Source organism: Dermacentor silvarum, chromosome 2, assembly GCF_013339745.2.
Source record: "Dermacentor silvarum isolate Dsil-2018 chromosome 2, BIME_Dsil_1.4, whole genome shotgun sequence".
NCBI lineage: Eukaryota > Metazoa > Arthropoda > Arachnida > Ixodida > Ixodidae > Dermacentor > Dermacentor silvarum.
Genome location: NC_051155.1, coordinates 237,666,891 through 237,677,726, shown reverse-complemented (window position 1 = coordinate 237,677,726; position 10,836 = coordinate 237,666,891).

The window sequence follows — 10,836 nt, the reverse complement described above, 5'->3', positions numbered from 1 at the left end:
GACATTTCTTGGCAATGTTGTAATTTAGCTATTACGTTATTTACTCCATAACAGTCACCGTACTTTAATTTGTTTTTCAGTAACCAATTGCATGTAACCAGTTACTTTAATGGCGGGACAAGCTGTAACAGGAGACTCAGCTTTAGCACTTTGATTTAGCAGGATCTACACTAGGTCATCTAACGCGGCAGCCTTGTGAATGTGCCTGTTTCGATATGCAAACCCATGTTGCGCACACCTCTCTTGGTGGTGCTTTTAAGCAGCATCCATAGGCAGTAAGAATTCTCGAGAATATGTATCAACTGACCCAGATCGCAACTCTACTGCAAGAGTTACTACTCAAATCTTCACCAAGCACAGTCTCCGATTTCTCTCGTATAGACAAGTATTTGGCTGTTAAGTGTACATATGGCAAAGTTCTGACTGGTGTTGTAGAAGTCTGTTGCAAGACTTTGGGGTCAATGTTGCCAGACTGCCGGCCAAATTTGACTGGGAAAAACACCGTCAAATCAAATGTAGCGACCGCATTCACGCCGTTTCCGAGGCACACAGAGTTACCAGACGCGCGCACTGTCCCAGCTCCCGGTAGTACCGTAATTTTGCTTCATAACCCACGTGCTTTGTGTGGGCCCAGTTCTCCGACAGTACGAAGCAAAACCGATACACGTCGCATAACACTCGGGCCACTTTCTTGCGCGATGGGTGCTACGTATACGTGTTGAAGCTTTCACTGAGCGAAACCGAGACGCGTCTCATAACACTCGGGCCGCTGAAGTACGTACTTAATTTGCAAATTTAATAGAAACAGTAGTGTTTTGAGAGCTGAAGGATAAGCAGTTATACTTTTAATTACATTAAAGATTTCGCCACCTTTTCGAGGAATGTGAACTTCTGCTGCTGTCTCTTGCTAATGAGTGAAGGGGGCCGGTAAGAGCTCCACCGCATGTTGGCCACCGGATTGAACTGGCGTTGCTGCGACTCCACACCGATGGCCACTTCGGAAGTTGTTGCCAGAAAATCACCTTTGGACAATTCTTATAGCTTTTGCCTTTCAGGAGTGTCTTCTCCGAGCTCCAACAACTATGAAGCTCTATGATTCATCGAGGATCCAGACGCTGGCATTGCGACATTGTGCTACCACAGTGTCGTGCGTAAACTGTTCATTCGTTACATACAGCCATTCCTTCCAGTGCACACATACAGCGAGATTTCTTTGTCACTGCTGATGTCTTTAGAAGAAGAGAGATGAGTGATGAAAATTTTGTAAATATTGTTAGTAAGGTTAAAGAATGTGCAAATGGCTGCAACGATGCACAGAAAGAGCCAAACCAGCTCATTTTGTATATTTGTTGTACTCGCACAATATTAATAAATGCTGGCAGGAAAGTAACGTAAAAGTAATCTACTGCTTTTTAGTAATTGCAGTCACTTTCATGGCGCAGAAATTGGTAACTGTAATCAATTACATTTTTTATTGAAGTAATTGTAATCAGTTGTTTCCTGTAACGTGTACAACTCTGCTTAAAACCTAGTGGTGATGTACAGTTCAGCCTCGTTGGAGTCGCATCCGACACCAAATTACCTTCGTTATATTTTATTTTTGTTAGTATATATTCGTTACACGCTATCGACGAGAAATACTTGATTGGCGTTGTTATATCCTATATTTCTTTATATCCATGTTTCGAAGGTTCGACTTTATTAGCCGTAAATATAAAATATAAAATGTTAGCTTATGCATTTCAGACTAGTCTATTAAGTATAATAATGCTGAAGGCGTCTTCAGGTGGCTGCTAACAAATAACTCGTTTCATCCGCTGCTATGGCTCGCCTCTGGAGTGAACATTTGTGTTGGGCGAAGGCGTTTCGGACGCTTCGAAACGTCGAAAGCCCTGTTGTCTTGTGGCAAACATGGTTGAGCGTTTCTACACGCGTAGGCGTCTTTGTGTGCGTTTTTTTCAGCAAATGCACACAAGAACGCCACCACCACCCCACTTGCATGCGATAATTGCACGGAATGAAAAAGTTGCAGTTTCGCCTGAAAGGCGAAGCATTGATAGCGATAGCAAGTATTCGACAACTGCACGAAGGTTCGTAGTTTTATCGATCGTATAAATTACAGTAAACATTTGTTTACTTATTAAATTAAACATGGCGTTGCACGCGCACAGGCAAACATGAACAGATCTCACTCGATGATCGCGAGCACTCGCTGTCCCAGTGCTGACGTGATAAGTACCAGCAGCGAGGAGAGAACGCTTTGTGCTGCCATCTCACTTCACCGCATCTCCGAAACTTGAGATTATGCGACCTTGAACACTAGGCGATCGGAAAGACAGCGCTCATCTCGGCTCGGCCTTTTGTTTGCACCTGCCACAGATTACCTCCAAGATACGGCATGCGGGCCGCAAAACGCTGAGCTGCGTGGACAGCCATGTGCAGCTACGGCCGGCCCAGAGAAGACGCGCGATCACCTGCCCTCCCCTATTGCGCGCTTGATCACGGAACTACAATACTGGGCACGCGGGAAGACAGCGCGCATCAAGCCACCATCTTTCTCGGCTCATCCTCGCATGCTTCGCCTCGCTTCCATAGCATACAGCACGCTGGACACGATAGGATCTTATTGCACTTACACGCTTATTTATTTATTTATTTACATACCTACATTCACCCTGAGACATTTTTGTAGGGGGGTGTTGGACAGGAAAACGCACAAAGCAAACAAAGCAGAATCGCAAATAGAAGGGAAAAAACATGCATGAACAACGCATATGAGCAGGTGGAAAAATAGTGATTCAATGCATAGTATGGCTACAGCGGCATAGAACGACAATTTATGCGCAGAGTTTGTCATGTTGAGCAGGTATGCAAGTGCTGTTGGAACGCAGCCGCAAATATTTGAGAAGGCACAGAAATAACAGTAAGAGGCAGGGCGTCCGGCTTTTTAATTGTATGTGGAAAAAATTACACTTTGAAACGTAGATGTGCGGCAGCATGAATATTCTTGGATATTCTTGCTGTTGTCCCTTCTATATACGGAGTGACCATGTTTAAGATTTACAGAATTTTTTTTTATCGCCTGTGGCAGATGGCTTAATTCTAGTCCTTAAACTGGATTATTCAAGAAGGTGTACATTCCTTGCACGAGAAATTGCAACACATAATTAATTGGCAAGAAATTTCAAATTAACTTATTAATTACTTTACAGCATATTTTGCAATTTACAAATTGTTATCGGTGAGCCCCTAAGTGCGCGGGCTGTTTGATGAGTGGCCCGAACGTTCTCAGCGAGTTCATGAATGCCATTCCAGAGATGATTAATTGTCACTCGTCATCGTCCGAGAATCTGTGGGCGTGGGTTTCGCGGACCCCAAATAAAGAAAATTTCACCAGCCATGCATCCCGCACATATGATAAACCAAGGAAACTGAAATGTGCGGCCCCGGTATGAGCCAGACCCAGACGTGATTTCTTCCTTTTCTTTCTTTTCTTTTCTTCTCTTTCTCTCTTGCCCTGGCTCATACCCGCATATCCAATGCGGGCATGTGCCACACATGATTTATTATCATGACATAACTGACGAGCATGTGATGTTATTGATGTCATGACCTATCAATCATGTTAGTCGTACATTCGTACCCTTCCACGCCAATTTTGGTATATACCAAGTGAACGAGACGCGCATTTTCGACAGGTTTATTTTCGCCGGAGGGTTTCTGTGGTCGGACCACAAACGTTTCAGCCTAGGTATATACAGCTTCGCTGTAAAATGGCTTCGCAGAGCCCCATTTGAAAACCACTGGGCTAGTCTATAAAAAACGTGACCATGACGAATAAATTTCACACTGAGGGTTTCATGTAAAATAGCGAGCATTATACTGTATTTACTGCAGCTTTAACGACATAGGATTTCGCATTTCTGGGCGTGGCTGCCGTAAGTAATAAGTTGCCTCGGGCGAGTAAGAGCCTCAGAAGAGATGCAAACATTCGTTATATAAACTGTGATGGAAGGGCATTGTAGCCTTTTCATTGCAAGAAGTGTCACAAATGCGCAATGACATTACATTGTAGGTGAATGCAGTAATTGCCGTTCCTTATGAGCATCTGTATTTTCGTCGTGGCATCTTAAAGAAATTAATATCAGATCCTTCGCAGTCGTTTGGGATGCTAACCTTGAGGTTGACCTGAATGACCTTGTCGAAGCTCTTATGCGCCGTGCCCACAAGGGGCGAACTCTTGGCTACGCAAGTGATATTCATTATACGATGCTGACAGGGAGAGATTCGGTGTCCTTGATGTCAGCGAACAGTCTGCCTAGCGAATTTGTGTCACTGACGTCCACCAAAGCTCCTCTGTGGGTTCCGGCACCTGTAAAATGTTTTTTTCAGGGGTGGTACAGCTGCGCCAATGGTACCAGTGCTACACTTTCGAAATGCTGCACCAAAACCGTAAGAATGCCTCGAATTGTGCTAGAGCTGCACCAAAACACTGCGGTTTCGTGTTTAAGCCAGCTTTAGAGGAAAATGAAAGCTAGGTAAACAGCCTGAATACTGTCAACTTCATCTTGAGGATATCGGGAGTCGCCGCAGTCGTCTTTACAAAGTGTTAACGTGCACTGTCAAAAAGTTTTTATTTTAGTTTCCTGTGGCCGATACCAAAATTCTAGTCCATGAGCTCGTCTATTGGAAGAGGCAGACATTACTTGCACAATAAATTGAAATGCATAATCGACTAAATAACAAAATATCACTAATTTTTAATTAGTTACCTTATGGCATATATTGCAATTTGCAAATTATAGCGGGTGAGACTGCAAGGCATATGCACTTGAAAAGAATTGTGTGGATGACACCATTTACGAGATATGCGCCGTCAAACTTGCGATAAATGTCGCTGTATCGCCCGAAAGCCGAAGCATCAATTGCAATAGCAAATTAGTAGAGAGCTATTCGGAGTAGGGATAGTAGTTTTATCAGCTGCATGAACTTGGACACATTCGCTTACTAACTGAATTAACAAGCGTGGTGTCAGCGCGCACAAGCAAACATGAATATATCACACTAAATGACCTCAGACAACGACTGTCAAAACGCTGGCAGCAAGCGCAGCCGCCGCAGCGGGCGAGTGTTCGTGCGGTCTATCGCTTCAACGGAAACTGAGCGGCGAATGCACAGCGCATACAAAGGTCAAAGCCGTGTGGAGATGAGAGACGGTGCTGCGGGCGACCGCCACAAGCGGGCAAAGTACAAGCCCAGTTGGCAGAGTAGAAGGTGCCCCCCCCCCTCCCGGGCTGCCTTCCCGCTTTCTTGCTTTCGCGTTGGAGATTGAGTGGCCAGTTCCCCTTGCGCTCGGTTGCAAGATACGCATTTGTTGCCTCAGCACAGCGTCGGCCTGCCTCCCTCCCTCCCATACCCCCACGGCCTTTCGCGCGACGGTCGTTTGCTTTCCGCCGTGCGTTCGCTCTCCGTGATAGCGCGCTTCCACGCGATGGTTTTATCGCCCTTGGACTTTATACGGAACCTCACGGCGACACCGACGGCAGAAATCCGGTTGAAGTGTCCATATAATCGCTATCGCAATAAAATGCACTGTCGTTCCATGTATACTTTCTTAACAAGACGTCGTTTCATGCATTGAAGCACACAAGTGCGTATGCCATTTCTCCTCAGAGTTCGGGAACTCGAAACTGATGTCATCCTGAGAATTCGTTCCAAGTGGATCCACCTTGTGAACTTCCCGGCTAGAAATTGTAAATTGTAATAAGTGCTATAAGGTGATTAGTTAAAAACTTAATTAGTTATTTTTGTTAATTGGTCGATTATGCATTTCAATTTGTTTGTGCAAGTAATGTCCGCCTCTTCGAGTAGACCATATCGTGGGCCAGAATTGGGCTATCTGCCACAGGCGCAACCTTAAAAAAATGTTTGATGGTGTTGGCTGAAACACCCGATATATAATTTCGTGTAAGCCTATACACCCATGGGAGTATATACTTTTTATTTGTTTAATTCTGGGGTCTATACACCCATGGGAGTATATACTTTTTATTTGTTTAATTCTGGGGTCCTACGTGCCAAAACCACGATCTTATTATAAGACATGCACACCGTTGTCGGGGACTCCGAATTAATTCAATGCACGGGTGCTTTTGCATTTCGCCCCCTTCGGAATGCGGCCGCGGCGGCCGGGATTCGATCCCGCGACCTCGGGCTTGGCAGTGCTGCGCCACAACCGCCAAGCCACCGCGGTGGGTCTGGATGCATATACGTGTGATAACGCGCGATCATGTTAGCGTGACTGTGAAACCGTGTTTGAGTTTTGTTGAGGAACTATGAATTGCCTATCTTCATATAGTTATCCCGTGAGATGCCAACGGCATAACAGTAGTAGTAATAGCAATTGGTTGTTTATATAAATAACAGCAACATGTCTAGCGCAGTCTGCTGACACATGAAGCACGGTCAGTAGTGGAGGAAGAGGATCATCGCGCGATCATTTCTGCCAGCGGGGAAAGCGAACTCCTTGCTCGTGGTCACCCTGCGTCGGGAGACACTTTAATAAGTTATTTTGGATGACTTTTCAGGTGAGAATTGTTAACAAACATTTAAATCATGCAATTTGTTTATTTTACATGCACTATCGTTTCGCTTACGGCGGCGCGAGTACGCGTTGTAAAATGTAAAAGCGGAAGCTTCGAATAGGCTGTCTAAAATGACATTCGTTTCGAAGTCATATGAAGAATCTAAATCGAAATAATGTTACCGCTTTTGTCAAATCAATTCCTCTCGCCTGATGGGTACTACTATATCAAAGGTATACATTGGCTGAAATAAGGCCTGGAGTTTTAGCTAACGGCAATTCCCTTTGGTGCAAAGCTGCACCAAAGGGATTGTCGAGTTACCGTATCGCAAGTTCGCAACTGCGTTAACGCACTTCAAGCACCCCAACCACAGGCCTCATTGCAAATTTTTGGACATTTGGCGGCTGTGACTTTTATGTCATTAAACCATAAAAATGACATGTTTAACGTGTAAACGCAAACGAACGAGCAAAGTGCATGATTGTGCCAATCGAGGCTGATACGCACAAAAGAACTCGAAAAGAGCCTGATTGGGTTAATAAAGAGAGAGATAAGAGGTGAGAAAGCCAGGGAGGTTAACCGGAAGGTAGATATCCAGTTTGCTACCCTGCACTGGGGAATTAAGGGGTAAGGGGAGGAAGAAAGATATATTAAAAGAAAGAAGAAAAAAAGAACAAGCACACACATGGAAAGAGTGGGAGAAGGGAAAAAGGAAGAACACAGGCAGACAAAGGAACGCAGAAGTGTCACAATCGTTCAAGCAGGTCGCTTGACCAGAGGAACCTCAGTATATAGCGCCTTTATCGCCTTCTGGTGTAAAGATCGCATCAGCTGGCACTCCAAGATCATCTGCTCTGAAAGCGGCCGGTCGTCGAGGCGTGCCAACTCCGTCACGAGCGACTGTCTCTGGGAGCTGTAGCGGGTACAATGACAGAAGATATCGTAATGAAGAAGAACGCCTGGACTTGAGCAGCAGGATTGCCAACAGCATCGCGTGCCGCAGAGGGTCGAGCTTTGAGATTGTGCTCGTTCAAACGCTCGACCCTACATCGGCCCTTCATCGAATAAACATCCACGCTCGTGGCGTGGCCTGGCAGCCTGGCAGTGAGCGAAGCGGCCACAAGCGGTTGCTGGGGAGTAACCGGCAGTGCTTCAGCGACTTCTCCTTGAATGACGTTGCACAGAGTGACAGGCAAAGGACTAGCAGGCACCTGGGTGAAGGGTACGAGGGACAGCTGTTGTGCGACTTCTTCGCGGACAAAGGCTTTGATCTGTGCGAGTAGCGACGCCTGGTCGGAACCAATGGCCAGGCTAGAGATTGATGCATCGGTTGCAGGAGAAGGCCTCGTCAAAGCTCGCTGCTTGCGAAGCTCGTCGTAGCTCTGACAGAGGGCAATCACGTCGGCAAAACTGTTCAGGTTCTTGGCCACGAGCATTTGGAACTCATCATCATCAATGCATTTCATGATGTGCTTAATTCGGTCCGCTTCCGACATGGTGGCATTGACGCGTTTGCACAGATCGACAACGTCTTCGATGTAACTGGTGAATGTTTCACCCGTGTCCTGCGCGCGTGTGCGCAAGCGCTGCTCAGCTCAAGTTTGCGGACGTTGGGACGCTCAAATACTTATGTAAAGGCTGTTTTGAACGTAGACCACGTTCGGAAATCCGCCTCACAGTGATATTGGCCACGCCCGCGAGATAGAAAACGACGTTGGTTAGCTTGGTCGAGTCGTCCCATTTGTTATGAGCCCTTACCCGCTCGTAGGACGCAAGCCAATCTTCAACGTCGTTGGTCCCGCTGAAGATGGTAGGATCCCGCTGGCGGATAGTGCCAGCGCAGAGAACGGGCGGTGACGGGAGCGTCTGCGGTTCGGCGTCTGGCATGGTGGAAGGTAGCGTCCGAGTGCGGAGTTCCAGGATAGTAGAGTTGAGGGGTACCCCGGCACCTCCACCAATTATAAAGGAGGTTTATTCGACGAAGGGCCGATGAAGAGTCGAGCGTTTGACCGAGCACAATCTCAAAGCTCGAGCTTCGAAGCACGCGATGCTGTTGGCAATCCTGCTGCCTAAGTCCAGGCGTTCTTCTTCATTACAATATGTTCGATTGTTTCCTCGCTGCCGCAACTATCACAGGCAGCGCGGGCAGTTATTCCGACGCGGCAAGCAAATGCATTCGTGAAAGACACGCTAAGCCACAGTCGACAGAGAACAGTTGTCTTGATTCGGGTCCAGATGGAATGCGTAGTAGGAGGGATAGGTCCAGGTGGTACAGTCGAGTATGTCGGAAACCTGGAGTGTTCCACATGGATCGTGTGGCATCACGCGCTAGTGTGCGAAGCTTTGTTGCTGCGTAAGTTCTTGATAGCGGGATGGGTTCCTTCACGGCATCTTCGTGAGCCCTCCTAGCAGCTTCATCGGCGTTTTCGTTGCCGATGATGCCGCAGTCGCCTGGGAGCCACTGAAAAATGATGTAATGTTCTTTCTCTGCTAGCTTATGATATAGCTACTTTATTTCTAGCACAAGTTGGTCTTGTGGTCCACAACGTAGCCATTCAGTTTAAAACCTCTCACCAGACAACGTCGACTGCTGCGGAGCTTGCTGCACTTCGCAGCGCACTTCGCATGATTCATGAAGATCTACAAAAAATACCACGACGATGGAGTACATTTACCGATTCGATGGCAGCCCTGCATCGTTTGCTATTGGGTTGATAACGTTCCCGTGTGACTGTATATGACCAGTATATGACCATGTCGTGGGTGTACAGCGCGAAGATTAAACGTGGACGAGACAATTGACCCTTTTCGCGAAGCAGTTTGCTCTAGAGAAACGAGATGGCGCTTTCGGCGGCGCGCCATACATTGCCTCAGCGAATGCGCACGAATACGAAACCATTACTGCTTCTGCCCTGCTACTGTGCGATCAGCTGTCGGAAATGCAACTGAGTGTTCGCTAATGCACTCTGCCCAATTCATGCTGCAAAATGTGTAACGATTAAGGGAAGACGTGTGCGGCAGTTCGCTGCAAAAATAGTGATTCGCATATTTGGAATGGAATCAACCTGTGTCGCCGCTGCTACATAAGGACTGCCTGTGTTGCCGCCTTTCGCGATGCACGGCTTTCCTCAAGGATGAAAAAAGATAATTCATCCGCCTGAGCTGTATAGCTAACCTCCAAAGAAAGGACTTCAACTCCAGAACGTCGGCACTTAAGAGTGAGTACCGCTCGTCACAAAAGGAAGTAGTGCCCTTACTGGCATAGTAAGTTTCTCGCACGTTATCTACACACATCCACCCCTACTCGCACGAAAACCTACGCCTACCCTATCGCCAACGTATCAATAATAAGTGAATAGGCGCTCACTTGAATCAATGTGCCGAAGCATGAGTGACAGCGACTACACCGACAAGACACGAATGTTGGAAGCTGAACGTTTCGTGACGGTCCACAGAGTAAGCGAGGGTCTAGCGATAATACCTCTTTGCTACGAGCTACCGCAAAGTGCAGAACATTTATATTCCAAGCTTTGTGCGCAGCAAGAACAAATCTATCGCAGCAGAGCACACTCGCGAGCGATTACGCTGAAAATAAACAATCAGATAGTGACCGCACCGAGGAACTGAGGAACATGACAAGCCGCTGGTTCAAAATGTTTGCCAAATAAATAACGAACCTCACACAGTTTGGACAGCTTGGAATACATTTCTAGCCCCGCCTTTAGTAAAAGCACCGTATACGCTGCTCGCGCCGTTTGGACAAGGCGTAATGAGCTCTGAAAGCACTTACATGTCCTCTGAAGCTGTGGCCGAAGCTTAGTGTCGTCCACACTGCCACCGTCTACGATATGCGTCGAAACGGATATTTGATGCGCCGCACCGGCATCACGCGCTTGTATTGTAAACGCAGAGGCAACGGAGGCGGCTGAGGCAAGCAATGGAGGCGTCACCACGTGATTAAACATGGCAGCGCCCACGGGAGCACCGCGAAAAAGGTCAATTAACTGACGGGGACAAATGCTGAGTGCCAAATGAAGTTTCATTATCAATGCACCGAATTTATACAAGGGAGCGGAAGAGCTTACTGAAAATCATTAACCACTCCACGGCTAGAATTTGTAAATTACAATATGGGCCATAAGGCAATTAAAAATAATTAGTGAGTTTTTGTTAATTAGTTCATTATGCATTTTAATATTTTGCGCAAATAATGTCCGCCTCTTCGGGTAGCTAGACCGGCTCATGAACTAGA